The sequence below is a fragment of the Eschscholzia californica genome, unplaced genomic scaffold, assembly GCF_041429995.1.
Source record: "Eschscholzia californica isolate CP2 unplaced genomic scaffold, dmEscCali1.0.p SCAF_1, whole genome shotgun sequence".
NCBI lineage: Eukaryota > Viridiplantae > Streptophyta > Magnoliopsida > Ranunculales > Papaveraceae > Eschscholzia > Eschscholzia californica.
In genome coordinates, this window is record NW_028238198.1 from 54,850,732 (window position 1) to 54,868,675 (window position 17,944).

General features: G+C 38.5%; 1 long non-coding RNA gene and 1 pseudogene across 4 annotated transcripts; one reads left to right on the forward strand and one right to left on the reverse strand.

Moving 5' to 3' along the window:
• Positions 1–4,349: 4,349 nt before the first annotated feature.
• On the forward strand, positions 4,350–7,832 carry LOC147567673 (uncharacterized). Of its 3 annotated transcripts, XR_015230818.1 has the most exons (5): positions 4,350–4,459; positions 6,563–6,598; positions 6,969–7,080; positions 7,222–7,368; positions 7,562–7,832. It is a non-coding gene; the product is annotated as an uncharacterized LOC147567673 (long non-coding RNA). The 3 variants fall into 3 exon arrangements; XR_015230817.1 differs by having other exon boundaries at positions 6,969–7,368; XR_015230816.1 differs by lacking the exon at positions 7,562–7,832 and having other exon boundaries at positions 6,969–7,467.
• A 254-nt stretch (positions 7,833–8,086) lies between these two features.
• LOC147567674 (carboxyl-terminal-processing peptidase 2, chloroplastic-like) lies at positions 8,087–17,656 on the reverse strand (annotated as a pseudogene). Its single transcript, XR_015233475.1, has 12 exons — positions 17,433–17,656; positions 17,089–17,301; positions 11,197–11,273; positions 10,892–11,100; positions 10,429–10,497; positions 10,122–10,241; positions 9,608–9,683; positions 9,488–9,529; positions 9,248–9,356; positions 8,809–8,906; positions 8,625–8,718; positions 8,087–8,363 (listed from the first exon to the last, which is right to left on the reverse strand). The product of XR_015233475.1 is annotated as a carboxyl-terminal-processing peptidase 2, chloroplastic-like (transcript).
• Between the last annotated feature and the right edge of the window lie 288 nt (positions 17,657–17,944).

Consider the following 17,944-nt stretch of genomic DNA (forward strand, 5'->3'; position numbering starts at 1 on the left):
TTCTTCTTCCAACCACCATTGGTGTGCTAGCTATACAACAAGGTGGGAGATCAAATTTATTGCTCGTGTCCCAAGTAGAGGAGCTACACTTGAAGCTCTTGATCTTCTCATAAGCAATTGGAAAGGTTCGAGGGAAAACTAGCGAATAAGGTATTTATCTTTCTAGTTTTAATTAATGATTATCATAGGCTTATGCATGTGATCCTGGGAATACTAGTGTAGACATTAGATGTCTTATTTCCGCTATAAACACTAGTAAAAGGGTGTAAAACCCAACAGGCTCCTTGTCATCTTCTTCCACTATAAATAACCTCCTTTGGCCTTTGAATTTTCTTCCACACTTAACCTTTTCTTTGACATTCTTCCTTTATTGTCTTCTTTAGCTCCTATTTTGTTAGAGGTTTCAGAATGAGGCCCCTGTTCGAGTTCATACTTGGTACTTTCTTGGTAGATATTTTTCTGACGATGGCAACATTTAAAAGTAACTTTTCCGGCGATAGGGACAGTTACCCGGGTGCCAATTTGGGTCTAGCTCTCAAGATGGTAGTGGGCTAGATGTCATTCCAGGCTCGACATCTGATCGAAGATTTCTTATTCTTGTCTAAGGCCTCTCATTCTCCTTTCAAAAGGGCGGTACTTTTAGAGGTCGACTGGCAGGCAACTTTCTATAAGGTGATGCTCTGGATGGGAGGACTCTCATTTCGATCGTGTCGTTGGTGTTGTTGGGATGTCTTCTAGCCGGTCTAGTTCCTCAATTTAATTTTTTTCCTTTGCTCTTTTAATGCTTCTCGAGATTTGTTAATTTACGTTTCCAATTTTTGCAATTTCTTCCGTGATAGACCCAAACACTCATGCTAGCTTGGGTATCTTTTTCTTAATTTCTCCTGTAATTATCATTTTGGAATAAAGAACTACTTTTTCCTTAGTTTCGTGTTTGTTTGGCTCGAGGGTGTTTGTTTTTCGTGTCCAATAGTCTGTGCCGCCACGTGTCCAATTTCTATTCGCGATTTGCGTTGACACGGATCCGCAGTCGATCTCGCCTTTGAGTCTTGCAACGGTTTCTGAGGACTCGACAACGGATTCTAGGGTTCTTTTGGCAACAGTTTCAGCGGTAAGGCGCCCAAATTTATGGGAAGCATTTAAGGCACCTACTATAAGTATTAAAAGTAGGCCTGTAAACGGAGCGAACTTTTTTCGGATACACTACTATCCGAATTCGATATCCGGAAATGTTCGGACTATCCGATAAAGGTTCGATATCCGACGGATGGTAAAAAATAATATCCGAATCTGAAATTTGAAATGCTAATCGGATATCGAATATTATCCGATCCGAAATTCTGAACTTTGTTAACTTCTTTTTAAAATGCTATTCGGAATTGAGAAGAACATGTTTCATGTTTGCTTAGGGTCTTTTTTTGTTGGCTAGGGTTGAACTATTGAAGACTTGACTTGAAGTTGAGAATAAAAAATTTCTTTTTCTTTTATCCCTTGGGTGAATCTTAACCATTGGTTTCAAACTCGAATTAGATCGGATTATTTCGGTTACGGATATAACTATGTCCGAATCCGAAACCGATATCCGAAAATATTCGAAAAGATATCCGATATCCGAATTGTCGGATTATTTGATTACGCATGCGGACTGAATTCGAATTTTCGGACCACCGTTTACAGGCCTAATTAAAAGGCACCTCCTTCACTCACTAATTCTCCCTTAAATATGCTTTGAGGGAAGCGCCTTTAACAGTTGCAAGGGGCGCCTTTAAACTCCCCAAATTGAATGGTTCTCCGTAACATTTTTAAACACTTTCGCAATGATTTTCTAAACAGTGTTAGCCTTTCCTACCAGTGTCAGTGACCTTCTAACCTAAGGCATCATAATACATTAAGGTTGTGTTTGTTTTTTTTTTTCAGATCTGAAATCAGAATTGGAACCCAATTCAGATTTCAGATGTTTGTATTTGATTTTAAGGAAATCTGAAAACTTGGCTGAATTGAACTAATGTCTGAATTGACTAAAAAAGAAGCCAGATATTTCAGACTTCAAAACAAATCTGAAAAAGTGAGCAAATTTCTGAATTACGTCAAATGACTTTTTTGTCCCTACATTTTTCTAAATAGAAAAATTTGTCCAGCACCACCGGCAACCCAAACCACCACCGACAACCCAAATCACCACGGCAGACCGAACCACCACCACTGACAGAATCACAGAACCCACCACCACCAACAGAACCACTGAACCCACCACCACATAGCAAACCACCACCACCACATAGCATATCCCACCACCACAACTGGTAGCCAGAACCATCACCAGAGCAGACCGAACCACCATCGTCGACAGACAACAACACAATCCACCACCACCGGCACACAACAACACAACCCACCACCACCGGCAGACAACAACACAACCCACCACCACCTGCAGACAACAACACAACCCACAAAACATATCACCACCACGCAAAACCACCACCAAAAGCCCCATCACCAGACCACAACATCACCTTAGCATAACACCATACGTTTGTTTTCTTCGATAAAGATCTATGAGCCCTCGACAGATCTGGCTTGGTTAGGCTTTCGACCCTTCATTGAAAGAGATAGAGAGAGATCCGGCGAGTGTTTTCCACAGTGGTTTTCGGCAAGAGAGTTCCAGTAGAGAGAGAAAGAGGCAGAGAGAAACTGATTATTTAACAAAAGATGAAAACCCTAGGTTTTCTAACATTTTTATTAGGGCAAAAAAAACTAGGGTCTGCTTGGTGTTACATATAAATGAAGGGTATAATTGTCAAATTTTAATGAGTTAATTCCTATATGGCCCCCTACTTTGTGACCAGATTCCTTTATGGCCCCGTTTTTTTTCGTAAATTCAAATATGGCCCCCTATTTTCAAGTAAATGTCATTACTACCCTTCTTAATTCTAAATTTAAAACATTAAAAAAAGTTATTTCCACCTCACCTCTATCTCTCTCTCTCCCAATTCACCTCTCTCTTCTCCGGTAAGGTTGTCGGCTGGAAAATTTTCCGACCGACGACCTTCAAACCTAAAAAAAAAAAATTCTCTCTCCTCTCTCTCTCTCTAATTTTTTTTTTTAAATCTCTCCACTCTCTTTAAAAACTCCGGCGAAAAGGGAGATGAGGTGAATTGGAGAGAGGAAGAGGGGTGAGTTGTAAAGAGAGATGAGGTGAAGAGAGAGATGAGGTGAAGAGAGAGAGAGGGGTGAGGTGGAAATAACTTTTTTTTAATGTTTTAAATTTAGAATTAAGAAGGGTAGTAAAGACATTTACTTGAAAATAGGGCGCCATATTTGAAATTACGAAAAAAAGGGGGCCATAAAGGAAGCTGGTCACAAAGTATGGGGCCATATAGGAATTAACTCAATTTTAATTCAGACCCACTAATTCAGATTTTAGAAAACAAACACCAATCTATATAACAATTCAGCTAAGTTTTGGTGCCATGTCATAACTTTGGTTTATAAATCTCGGTCGTCCAATTTTCTTTTGTAAATCATGACCCTTCATTTTAAAGAATCTTTGAAAAGATATATATTTAACCGTCAAAATAACTACCCACTCCCTAAAAACTCTCCAACTCTTTTTCTCTCTTTCCTCTTTTCTCCCTTCAAACAACTGAATATAATCTCGGTTATTATTTTAATATATTTTTATTACTTAAATATTTTTATAAGACCAAAATATTCGATAATTCCGTATAACATAAATATAGAAATTTCCGTGCCCTACGGCCACGAGCTATACCCTAGTCTATATAATAAAACAGGTGGATGAGTGCTGAATCCAACGGTAGATAGTGATGTTGATGTGGGGCGGACGATCGGATTTATCCAGGGTTTGTCCCAGTCAGCACTCATCCACCTGTTTTATTATATAGACTAGGGTAAAAAAGGAAGAAGAGCTAAAAAAGTTACCCATGATATATTGTACCCCTTTCTTGAATAAATTTGTTACTTTCAAGTCTTATCATTCTTTCTAACTCATTTTAATGGGTAATATTTTCGTTGTTTAGGACAATATTATAAGGAAATTACATTAAAAGACAAAAAAAAAAGACAAAAAAAAAGACAAAAAAAAAGTAGTTGCATTGTGAGATAAAAGTATCCTTGTAAAGGGGATCAATTCTAAATTTACATTATAACATGGCTTAGAAATTTGTCAATGTAACGAAATTTTCTATTGTAAATCGCAACCCTTCCTTTTTAAAGAGTCTTTAAAAGATAAAGGTGTAAAAGTTTAAATAACTACCTACTCCCTATAAACTCTCTAACTTTAATTCGATAATTTTGTATAACATGATATATAAATTTCTGTGCCCTAACATATCTCTTTCCACCGGACATATCTCTCCTCACTTTATTAAAACGATGGCTCTGGCTCCCCTGGTTGAGAAACTGTTTGCTTTGTTTGTTCAATGCACGTCGTAAGGTGAGTGTTTCTTTCTTCTCAAGTTGAGAAATTTTTTGCTTCGTTTGTTCAGAGCACGCCTGTTTGATTTTGATATTCGTCTTCTCATTTTTTGCTTCGTTTGTTTAGTAAGTGCCAGCAAGATCAGTGTTTCGTTCTTCTCATGTTTGATTCATCTTCTCATCTATTTTTTTGATGTTTTTGGTCAGTTTAGACTGTGTTTAAGATTAGTATTTTCTTTTTAAAATTGAAAAGATCTTTTTCATTCATCTTTTTCAATTTTGTTTTGTGGAGTTCCAAAATTCAATTTCAGTTTTTCTTGATCTTACTATTGTAGACAAAGTGTTTGATGAAATGTCTCATAGACGAATATTGTATAAGCCATCCTCACATCCTGTGATATAAGTCATCTTCACATCATGTGGTATCATTTTTAAATTTTTAGAGTACTTAGTCTTCCATGTGAAATGAATGCAGGGAACTCACATTGAGAATACTGGGAGTATATTGTTGTTTTATGCCTAAGAACGTCAATAGTTGGACATTGAAACTTTCTATAACTAAAAAAGAAATTAAGCTCAATTGGAGGTGTATTATATTTTTGTTTTATGAGCTACTCATGATTTGAATAAGCTCTACGAATCAGAAAAGAAATAGGTCTATTTGATGCGATGGCATTTAACTGTGCTTAACAGTTAGATAAGCACTTAGGAGAGCAAAAATGAGCGAAAAATTTATGTTGCCAAACTAGGATGTTGATAGTTTTAGAGTCACATACTATTCTTGTATTTTTCTCTCATTTCCATGCTTCATATTCCTTTTCTTCTTTGCTTATGCACGCTTTTGGACAAGCAATAAAACCCTCACCCTCGTGTGGGTACTTGCATGGCCGACTAAATCCGAGTCATCACCACTTGATGCGTTGGCCAGGTTGCCAAAAAAGGGAGAGTGGCGTCCTCATGAAATCCACGCCTCCCAATTATACACAACATCTGTGAAAGAAACCATTACAAAAACTCTTGATGGGCCAAACATCGTTCCTGGCGTCCTGTTAGTATAGCATTTTCGCTGCATAATTTCCACCCTGTATTTAGTTGGATTAGAGTGCTTCAACATGTATTGCATCAATTCGTATACGAGCTCGTGTTGTTTTTATGTCATGTACCTCGACAAAGTGAACTGGAAACTCTTTTTCATTTATTTTTTCTTGCTTTTTTGGAAAATTTAGCAATTTGATCGCACACAATTCAAATTTTATAAATGTTTGAATTATTCCTTTTACTTGTTGTCGAGTCTCACGAAGAATAGAAGGCTGAAAAACTGGTATTCCTAATGTAAGTATCCTGGGTGTATGTATATACTTGACACGAAAAATATAAACTGGATAGAGAAGCAACTTAAACTCAAAATCGTCATCTTTTAAAGTGTTGCACTTATCTCTGCCTACACTTTTTTGTTCGAAATTACCAATTGTTGGTTCATGATTTTGTTGATTGTCTGTTTTTAATTGTCGGGTGTTTACTGTTTCAGACCAAACTTTCTGAAAGCTTACTCTGTCCAAGAGGACACTTAAAGTATAAGACATACTGGCTAAAACATAGTAGTACATAGATAGAGAGAGGATAGTGAGAGAGAGAGAACGAGAGAGCCAATGAGTGATTTCATAGTGCAGTCCTTAGTTGTCTACTAAATGGCTTTTAAGTTGCTTAAGATCACCAATGTGAGAACAAGGAATGAAGGAAGCACCAAAATTTGCGAAAATTAATGGCAGAAGCTGTCCTATCAACTGTTCTCTTGATGCAGTAAAACACATACTCATATTCAGACCCATTGGGAAGAACATAGTGTTTGTCTCATATAAATGAGCAGCCCCATAAAGTAACTATTGAATTGGAAGTGGTAAGTCTGTTCATTGACATTTATGTTTGTAACTAATAAACGTTGAAATCCTTGGGCTGAATGAAATCTATTATAGCCAACTCCTCTTTGTTTCTTCCCCTCTTCAATATCCAGTCCAGGCTAGGAGACTCAACATCAGATGTTACTGGAACTCATGAATAATGTCAGTATTCTGCATTTATGTCTTCATTATTGTTAAGATAATAAAGTATTCTGAATTGCCAGGTGTGTCCGACTCTTGGCATTGCTTCCTATTTGAAGGTATAACTATTTATTTCTCTGTTATAGTTATTGCCTCTTAGTGGGAATGTTTGATTATTATGATTTTACATTCTGCTTTTTGTTCTTGATGTGATTGACTATAAGTTAACTCGATAACGTCAATCCTATTAGGCCTATAAATTTTGCGTTTGACTGTCGGATTTACAAGATGATTTGAACTCTTTCCGGTTTATATGATGAGTTTCTGGATCCACTTTCTTGTTTAATTAACTCGCGATACGATTTTTTCCTATGAGAATGATTTTTCCTGACTTGGAGTTTGAGATAAAATAGCCAAGTACTTTACTGTTTCCTTTACATATTTTGAATTTGTTTTGAGTTGTAAAATCATCTTTCATTACTTCTGCAGAACAAGTCCATGGATTTGCGAAGTTCTTTTGGATAATTTTTTTGTGGGGTTATTGTTAGTTACTCTACTCTGAAGGAGAACAATGCGGAGTCTCACTGTTCCCTAATTTTGGGTTGCAAACTTGGAAACTATTGTCCATATTCATCTCAGTTCCATTAATTATGTTTATGATTGATCTTTTCTTATAAAGAGTGTGTTCTGAGTCCTTCAATTTTGCAGATTTTTTATTTTAGCTTGACTTACCTTGGACCAGGGTTGCTTTGTTTCCATCTTGGTATCTCCTGAACTTACCTTTGCTTTTTAGAGTGGTGCTCTCGTGGGTAATAATGTGGGACAAAAACGATAATGATACCGTGCAAAGTTATTAAACCACAATCTGAAGAGTGTGGGGAGTTACAAGGTTTGTGTTTGTTTTCTTTTCGGATTTTAATATCGAAATATATACACATTATCTGGTAGGTATTAACCATCGTATATGTATATATGCAATTTTACCTTAAAGTCGTAAGTCCGTAACCTCTTATCCATCTGATAAATTTTTCTAATACACGAAATTTTGTGCGCTGCAAATGATGATAATTAATTACTCGCAGCGGCCCAAACCTTGAAATCTTGAAACCATAAGCTTCGAGGTAAAGTTATAATGGCGCTGGCAGAGAAAACCCAACCAAGTTGGAAAGTACGAACTACGAAGAGAGCATCTTAAAGCATAAGGTTAATCTTTCAGATGCCTTATTTTAACATTATTGGTAGTGTTCCTCTAACATCTGCTGATCTGCCTAAACTTTTAACTTTAATATATTTTAATATCTTCGAATTTCTTCACTCTAAAAATCCTATAAATCTTGCAAATCTCTCTAGGTAAGTGCTCCGCAAGAGGTTCCGTGCCGGTGGAACGGGCTATACCCTAGTTAACAAATAATTCAGCTAATTTCAGATTCAGTCAATTCAGTTCAGCCGATTCAAATTCAGTCGATTCAGATTCAGACACATTTAAAAAAACAAACACAACCTAATACTATTATCCTGGGGAACTTTTGATAAATAGCAATCAGGGCTAACAGAACGATAATGAAATAATACCTTAAAAGTGAGGCCAAAACAAAAACTAATACCCATGATCCAAACTGAACTTTAGTCTAATATGAAAGAACTGAACTTCAATTAATCCAACAAAATGGTAATGAAAAGTAAATTCTATTTTCCAAAGAATGTTAATTTTACACTTAATAAAGAAAAAAAAAAAAAAAAAAAAAAAAAAAAAGACAATCACCTTGAAAACAACTTGACTTTGTTCAGGTAGCAAGCAGATGCAGAGTCTTTAAGACAGCTACAGAATTCATCTTCGTCTTTCGGATACGATGTTGGTAGAGGATGGTCCGGGATCACGCCAACCTTAATTCAACCCAGTTAAACATCAAAAGATTACCAAATAATACAGAGGGTTAGGGTTTAGGGCCTGTAGAACGGCAATATTCTCTGAGGATCATCTCATGGTGACGACGTGATGAGCCTCACAGAAAAATCCAGGTTTGGGTCTGGATAATCTCTACAAATGGACCTCACAGATAGGTGTATCCACAGTGTAAAAAAATATTGGTGTGGATCAACTTACTATAAAATAAAGATGGGATTATGAAGAAACAATGAAAAAACCTTGTCAATGTCGGTAAAAGTAGGAGTCTGATATCGAGCAACTGTTACAGCCAACCCAGAACCATCGGAAAGCTCAAACACCGATTGGATTTTCCTGTTGCCATTTGAGTTTTATTAGTTTAACATTACCACAAGATAACTGGATGCGTGAAGTATCAAAGCCAGTCTTAAGAAGAGCCATTACCCCTTTCCATATGTTGGCTCTCCAAATAGCAATGCTCGCTCATTATCTTTCAAGGCACCAGCTAGGATCTCGCTAGCACTCGCAGTTCCTTTGTTCATCTTAAACCCACTCAGAATAAAAAAGTCAAAGCATGTTATCTACAATATTCATTCTAATAGTGACTGAAACCTAAAAGCCAGAATGGTCGAACACCTTGCCTAGTTGACTGTGTTAGGTTGAGTCTTAGCCTAGTTCTTTCTAATTTGCTAGACAAATTATACTCGCCCCTTTTGTTTACAACAATTATGATGTTAGGACCGAAATTATCCACAAATAGAACATGTTTTCTAATAGTGCAGGATTCATTTGCTAAGTATAGGACATACTTTTTATGCCCAATAACCCTTTTGAGAAATATAGAGGCAGTTTTTCAAGTGAATTGAAATATAATATGGCACACCAACACAGCTAGAGGTTCTGAAGTTGCTATTGCCTTGGTACCATCTGCTTCATAAATATCTCGAACACCTTGACTATCACATATATATACTATGACACCTTTATCCAACCTACAAATAATAATACAAACATGCAGCAAAATAAAAGATCACAAATTATTGTAGAATAGGAAATCAGCAAATGTGAATAAATGCACTATTTCTTAGCACTTCAGTGATACTGGTCTTGTTACAAAGCTTACCAGATTTTAGCTGTCTCGATCCCTTCCGGGAAAAGGCCACCACTGCACCAAATTCAATGTTTTAGTGACAACATTTGGGTGTTTTGCAAGCCAAAATAGATTCTACGTGACACTTATCACCTGTTATCTCCAAGGTCCAACACAAAGGCATTCACATTGTTGCTCCTTAGTGTTTCAATTGCTTCCTTGACAGCAGCTGCATAAAGCAGCCTCTTTCAGACCACTTGGAAAAAAGTAAATCGGATCCAATTCTATATACATACTCTGAATGTCTATGAAGACTGAATATATAACACATATATGGTTTTTTATGTGACGTGCTTGATCCCTGGTAGGACAACTGATGTTGTTTTGGTTGGCCTAGTGTGTGGTATATATCCGTTGGGTCTCAATGGATGAGGTTATCCTCGCAAAAATCATGCCCAATCTCATCTTCATGATTCCATCTCATGTGGGCAATTAAGCCTCAAGTTGCAAAATTGGGTTCAGAAACCATCATTATAGTTCCATGAAAAAAAATTACACAAAGAACTCTAATTTTGATTGAAGGAGGCTGCTCCAAAGTTAAAACTCAGCTTCTTATTCCCAATAGAAGAGAATTTCATTAACCAACTAATTGATTACTCATACTTACAAGAAGCTTTTTGGTTGAATGATGTTAGTTTTATGTAGCCAATTCGGGAGGTATCTTTGCCCACAGCTGTAACCTCAGCACTGTCTGGATTTTACTGGGTTCAACGAAACCCTCTCTCTCCTGCAATAAGATGTTGGTATTTAGAACACAAAAGGTGAATTTTGGACCAGCTACCAGGAGCTATTTCTTTTATAATCGAATAAAACATCCAAATCTAATCAGCTTTTTATTTCAATAAATTCAAAAAAGCGAGCTCACCTTATTGTATCATCACACAACCAAATATAAATAGAGAATTAAGACTTACTTCAAAGCCATCTGTTTTGTTTCAGGCCCTCTACGCACAGTCAATTCCACCGAACTTCCTTCAGGTCCTGTACAGGGTAATAGATAAATGAATGACTGAGTATGATAGAGAAGCTTATAAGAAAGAACTTAACCGGTCAAAAATGAGTAGAATCTAAAAAGTATGCACAAGTTCATAGGTTCAACAAATATTCTATAAACACGATTTGGAACAGAAAGTTTTGGATTTTGGCATGGCAATGGTAGTAAATCATCAAAAACAAGATAGGTTGAAGGAAATGAAATACAGACACAATCAAAGGTGTTTCCTCTAATATGTCTGTATATGTAATATGTACGTAATAACAAAATTAATATCGTTATGCTATGGACTGTAAAAGAACATACATGACTGATTAAATTTGATCAGGTCGCGTGTATTCAAGGTTGTAAAAAAAAGTTGTAAAAGAAAGCATAAATCTTACTGCAAGCGTTCTGCAGTATCATATATCCCCATGGTTTCTGTACTTTTGCCATCAATTGCCAAAATAACATCTTCGGACATAATGCCAGACCGATAAGCTGGGGCTCCAGGTGTAGATGAAATAACGACTAGACCCATAGACGGTCCACCAAACCCTATAGGGTAACCAATTGATAGGCCTACACCTGTAAGAACACCTTGAGTGCCTGACTGCCTTCAAAAACACCAATGACAAAAGATTTCAGATCAGGTATTTGCCCTTGACACACGCCATACTCTCTCAAACACAAGAAAACAAAGTTATACCCTCAAACTCTTGAATTTTTCTGGCTCTAGAAAGCGGGTGAAAGGATCATCTAGTGTGCGAAGCATTTTCTTTATCGCTGTATGTGAACAGAACACAAGAACAATTTGTGAAACAGTGTTATGTGGTCAACTAGAAAAGACATTTTCTTTTTTACGCTAGTTGGTTCCAGACTGCAATTTCATATAGAATTCTGTGGTTGATTTTTTAACTTGACTTCTTATGTAAGTATGTGAATGTTCCTATTACCCGCCTAAATTTAACTAAATTCCTGATACAATTCAAGGGCCAATTGGTGCAAGCAAGATTGAATCATAAATTTATAAGAGTGGAAAGTTGACTCATACATGTCTCTGTTGGAAGGTCCACTCCACTCGGCCAAACCGAGTGGACTTGGTCCAAATAGGAATCCTACTACAACTAGGATTCCTTAGGTATTAGGATTATAGTTTAGATTAGTTTAGGATTAGTTTAGATAAGTTTTGATAACTTAAAACTCTATCATCATGTAAACCTATATAAAGAGATCCATACATAATGTAATGTACAAGTTGTAAGTGAATAACAAAACCAAGGTATTTACCTAAACTATTATCTCTCGTCACTATCAACCATTCTCCTTCTCGGCCTTCACCTGAAGCTCCCTTCATCTTCTCGGTTATCTATCCGAGATCATCATCTCCCTCTCTCGGTCTCTCGGCTATCATAACCGAGACACAATCTCCTTCACTCTCGGTTATACCCGAGCATCACCTCTCTCGGTTTTCACCAAGAGTCGTCACATACCTCTCGGCTATAACCGAGACACTCTCTCTCTCTCGGTCATCAACCGAGAACATCACCTTCTTCATCTCCACTCGTTATACTCGAGTGTGTTTTATTATTCAAAGGTTTAAACCTTTTCACATGGTATAAGAGCCTTCAAATTTTTTTTTGAATCATGACTACTCCCGAAACTTCGGAAACTTCTCAAATTCACACTAATCTCAATAGTGGGCCGTTTGATGTTCACCATTCGGATTCTCCTACTACTATTCTTATTACACCACTTCTAACCGGTGATAATTACTCCTCATGGTCTCGAGGAATGTCAAAAGCTTTAAGGGCAAAGGGCAAACTAGGTTTCGTAGATGGAAGCATCGATAAACCCACCGATCCTAATGAATTAGAACAATGGGGACGATGTAACGATCTCGTTTCTAGTTGGCTTATTAATTCGGTAGACCCACCTCTTCGATCATCTATCTTATATGATGAGACGACATCCGATATATGGAAGAATCTCTTGATAGATTTCATCAAACCAATGCTCCTAAAATTTTTCAATTAAAGAGAGCTATTTCTTGTCTCAAACAAGAGAATTTAGACGTTTCTACGTATTTTACACATCTCAAGGCTCTTCAAGATGAACTCAATTCCTTGCTAATCACCGAGCCTTGTATATGTGGTCATGGTCGCTCTTTGGTCGAAAGAACCAACCAAGATAGAGCTATGGAATTTCTTCAAGGTCTTAATGACCGGTTCTCATCAATTCGGAGTCAAATCTTGTTAATTGAACCCTTCCCTTCAATTCTTCGCATACATTCACTTATCAAGCAAGAAGAGGTTCAACAAAATCTCATTACTCCCATGAATGTTGACTCTAATACTGCTGCCCTTGCGGTTGGTTCCAACGATTACTCACATAACCGATTCAACGGTTCCGATAGACAACGTACTAAACGTCCTCAACCTTTTTGCGAAAATTGCAAAATTCATGGACATGATGTTTCCTCATGCTACAAATTACATGGGTATCCACCCAACTATGGTCAACGTGGAAGGAACCGAACACGACAAGATGCCGTGACTGCCTCGGTTATGGACAACAATGGTTCGGCCATGAACCATAACGGTTCGGGGGTGCCTGCAGCGTCATCTTTTACTAATGAGCAATATCAAGGTATTTTAGCATTATTGGACCGCAATAGGCAACCAACCGACCACTCTAACGGCACCAACAAGGATCCCCTCATCAATCTCACAGGTAAGTACTCTTCTTCTTCTCATCCTCCATGGGTTATTGATTCGGGAGCCGCTAAACATATTTGTTCCAATCTTTCAAGATTCTCTTCTTATTCCCTTGCACCACCGGATTTATATGTCCGATTACCGGACGACTCCCGAGTCAAGGTTGATCATATTGGTACCATCTATTTTACGAATAGATTTTATTTAAAGGATGTTCTTCACATCCCTTCTTTTCAATTTAATCTCATATCTATATCTCAGATTTCTAAATCCCTTCGTTGTACCGTCCTATTTGACCATGATTTGTGTCTTTTTCAGGACCGAAAAACGAAGACGGAGATTGGGCTTGGTAGTCTTCATGACGACCTTTATTTCCTTCGCACGGAGCGTCCCATCCTTTCAGTTTCAAATTTAGTTCGAGATAATTCTAGTCATGAGTCTTTTGTTTTATGGCATTGCCGTCTTGGCCACCCATCTTTTTCACGTTTTCAATATTTTAATTCTAGACTTCCATGTATGAATTTTAATTTTTTATCAATAAAGTACCGTGCGAATTATGTCCTCTTTCTAAACAAAGTCGCTTACCTTTTCCAAATAGTACTACTACTTCTTCAAGTATATTTGATATAGTACATATGGATTTATGGGGTCCCTTTCCGGTCCCCTCCACCTCCGGGTGTCGTTATTTTTTAACCCTTGTTGACGATTTTTCACGTTGTACTTGGATATTTCTCATGAATTCCAAATCGGACTCAAATACGTTAATTATGAATTTCTCTAATTACGTTCACACACAATTCAATTGTAACATTAAAACAATTCGAACGGACAACGGATCCGAGTTTATGAATAATTCTCTACAACGTTGGTTTCTTGAAAAGGGAATTTCCCACCAACGTAGTTGTACTTATACACCTCAACAAAACGGAGTTGTTGAGCGCAAACACCGTCACATTCTTGAAGTAGCACGATCTTTACGTCTTCAAGCTCATCTCCCTCTTTCTTTTTGGGGAGAATGCGTTCTAACCGCCGTCTATCTCATTAACAAGTTACCTACAACTATTCTTGATGGAAAATCACCTCATGAAGTCCTCATGGGTTCTCCTCCGAATCTTTCACACTTACGTGTATTCGGATGTCTTTGTTATGCCCGAATTCCTTTGGTCAAAACTAAGATGGATGCTCGTTCTTCCGCCGGCATCTTCCTTGGTTATCCAAATGGACAAAAGGGTTATCGAATCTATGATATCTCCACCCGACGTATTTATATTTCACGAGATGTGACCTTTATTGAAAACCGATTCCCGATGTCATCCACACCGATGGAACAACTCTCTTTCTCGCGTCCGGAACCCTTCGTCACCATCGACGACGACGACACGTTTGTCTTTCCGACTAACGATAAAATTTGATCCATCCCACCGGCGGACAGCAGCAGATTCACTGATGAATCTGCTGTTCCTGTCCCCGGGAGTCTGGATTCAGCGTCAGGGGTGCCTTCAGACACCCCTGCTGGCCCGACTTCAGGTCCAACTGACAGTGGACCGCCTACCCCATCAGGGGTGCCTTCAGCAAACCGTAATGAAGACCCCGGTCCTGGTGTGCTTCCAGAACAGTCTATTCCACCACCGAGCAATGACTCTTCATTGCCGAATCCTCCACCCGACGTCCGGAGCTCCGACTCCGTCGTTACCGATTCCGGCCGACCGGTTCGGTCTCGCCGCCCACCTAGTCATCTAGACAGTGTGTGTTCAAATACTAACACTATTAAATACCCTCTTGAAAACTATTTTTCCATTAACTCGTTTTCAAATTCTCATCAACAATTTCTCTCTTCGGTTTTATCGTCTACCGAACCAACCTCTTTCACTCAAGCAATGAAGTCCCCCCATTGGAAGGAGGCCATGGCCAAGGAAATCTCAGCCTTGGAAGAAAATAAAACCTGGACAATCACTGGTTTACCACCCGGCAAAAAGCCCATCGGTTGCAAATGGGTGTATAAAATTAAATTCAAATCCGATGGATCTATAGAGCGATATAAAGCCCGCCTAGTAGCCAAAGGTTACACCCAAATCGAGGGGTTGGACTATAATGACACTTTTGCTCCAGTTGCTAAATTAGTAACCGTTCGTGTCCTTCTTTCCCTTGCCGCCATTAAAGGGTGGAATCTCCATCAATTGGATGTCAATAACGCCTTTCTTCAAGGCGACCTTCATGAAGAAGTTTACATGAAATTACCCCCCGGTTTTTCATCTCAGGGGGAGTCTAAAGTATGTCGTCTCCATAAATCTCTCTATGGTCTCAAACAGGCCTCTCGACAATGGTTTTCAAAATTTTCCTCCGTTCTCATCGAACGTGGCTTTTCTCAGTCTAAAAGTGACTATTCTCTTTTTTACTTTTAGATCTCACTCCACTCCAATCTATGTCCTTGTCTACGTAGACGACATAATTATCACGGGAAATAATGATCATGCTATCTCCAGTTAAAAATATTTCTAAATAAAGTTTTTTCACTAAAAGATCTGGGCCGTCTGCAGTACTTCCTTGGTATCGAAGTATCTCGCTCATCACAAGGCATATTTCTATGTCAAAGGAAATATGCTCTTGATATTTTAAAAGATTCTGGACTCACCGCTGCACGTCCTTCTGAGTTTCCCATGGAACAAAAACTACGTATCAGTCCCACTGACGGTACACCTTTACCAGATCCGTCAGTTTACCGTCGTCTCATAGGTAGATTACTTTACCTAACGGTTACACGGCCGGATATCACCTTCGCCGTAAACAACCTCAGTCAATTCATGCAAACACCTAGCCAAGTACACTTAGACGCAGCTCATCGCGTTCTACGATACTTGAAGGGTACCCTTGATAAAGGAGTCTTCTTATCCGCAGACAGCTCTCTCCATATTACAGGATACTGTGATTCGGATTGGGCTGGCTACCCTTCAACCCGTAGATCTACTACTGGATATTTCACAATGTTGGGATCCAGCCCTCTCTCCTGGAAATCAAAGAAGCAACCCACAGTTGCCAAATCTTCGGCAGAAGCAAAATATCAAGCTTTAGCCATCCTCACATGCGAATTACAATGGCTCAAGTATTTACTACTTGATTTTGGAATTGACCACTCTGACCCGATGACAGTTTACTGTGACAATCGGGCCGCTCTCCACATTGCTGATAATCCCGTCTTCCACGAACGTACAAAACACATTGAGATAGATTGCCACATCGTTCATGAAAAGATTAAAGACAACGTCATAGCCACACGCTTCACCAGTACAGAAAATCAGTTAGCGGATATCTTCACAAAGCCACTTGGGGCAGAACCGTTCAAGAACATTATTGGCAAGTTAGGCGTTACTTCCATTCCCGCTCTAACTTGAGGGGGAGTGTTGGAAGGTCCACTCCACTCGGCCAAACCGAGTGGACTTGGTCCAAATAGGAATCCTACTACAACTAGGATTCCTTAGGTATTAGGATTATAGTTTAGATTAGTTTAGGATTAGTTTAGATAAGTTTTGATAACTTAAAACTCTATCATCATGTAAACCTATATAAAGAGATCCATACATAATGTAATGTACAAGTTGTAAGTGAATAACAAAACCAAGCTATTTACCTAAACTATTATCTCTCGTCACTATCAACCATTCTCCTTCTCGGCCTTCACCTGAAGCTCCCTTCATCTTCTCGGTTATCTATCCGAGATCATCATCTCCCTCTCTCGGTCTCTCGGCTATCATAACCGAGACACAATCTCCTTCACTCTCGGTTATACCCGAGCATCACCACTCTCGGTTTTCACCAAGAGTCGTCACATACCTCTCGGCTATAACCGAGACACTCTCTCTCTCTCGGTCATCAACCGAGAACATCACCTTCTTCATCTCCACTCGTTATACTCGAGTGTGTTTTATTATTCAAAGGTTTAAACCTTTTCACAGTCTCTTCTCGAGTGTTCATTGGTTCCTTGCGCAATGCCTCCTCTCTATACCTAAACCAGCTTTGCCCATTAAAACTTTTATCAACATATGCACGGTCTATTGTCCTCCATGCCTCCAAGAAAAGGAGGTTCTCTTCAGGGAGTGCAACTGCATGTAATTCACATATAAGTAAATGATTCCAATATAAACAAATCTTAAGCTCTGATCGAGCAACTTCAGTAACTAGTAAACCGTGACTGTTAAACAAGTGGAATTTAGAACCAGAGAGGGAAACTTACAGGCAGGAGTTCTATTAACCATGACAGAAACTGACATAATCAGGATCACTCCTGCTACAAATCGAACGAAAAGAACAGGATAGTGTTGTTTAAGCTTGACCTTCCAATCTATCAGTTTCTTAAGATTGTCAGGATAAAAGCTGTTGTAGAGCTTCTTCCTCAGTGAACGAAAAACGGAATGGCACTCAAAAGTTAAAACATCCCACAAAATTGTCAATTGTGTGCCAACTTCCTATTCTACTGTTCGTAACATGACACAAACATCCCAAGCAACTCCGTGAGTGAACTTCCACTATTCGGGAGGTTGAAGCCTTGAAGGCTTGCATGGTGAAAGGCAAGGAAGGTTGAGTGTCTGGCCCAGGCACTATCAAAAAATCAAAAATTAACTGCACAAGCCCTACTGGTTTATCAGTGTGCAGCGGAATCTTGTTTTATATCAATCTAGACTTGGGTTTTATTTTGAGTTCTTTAGAGAAACATAAGAAAAATGTGAGTAAAATGTGCTCATTATG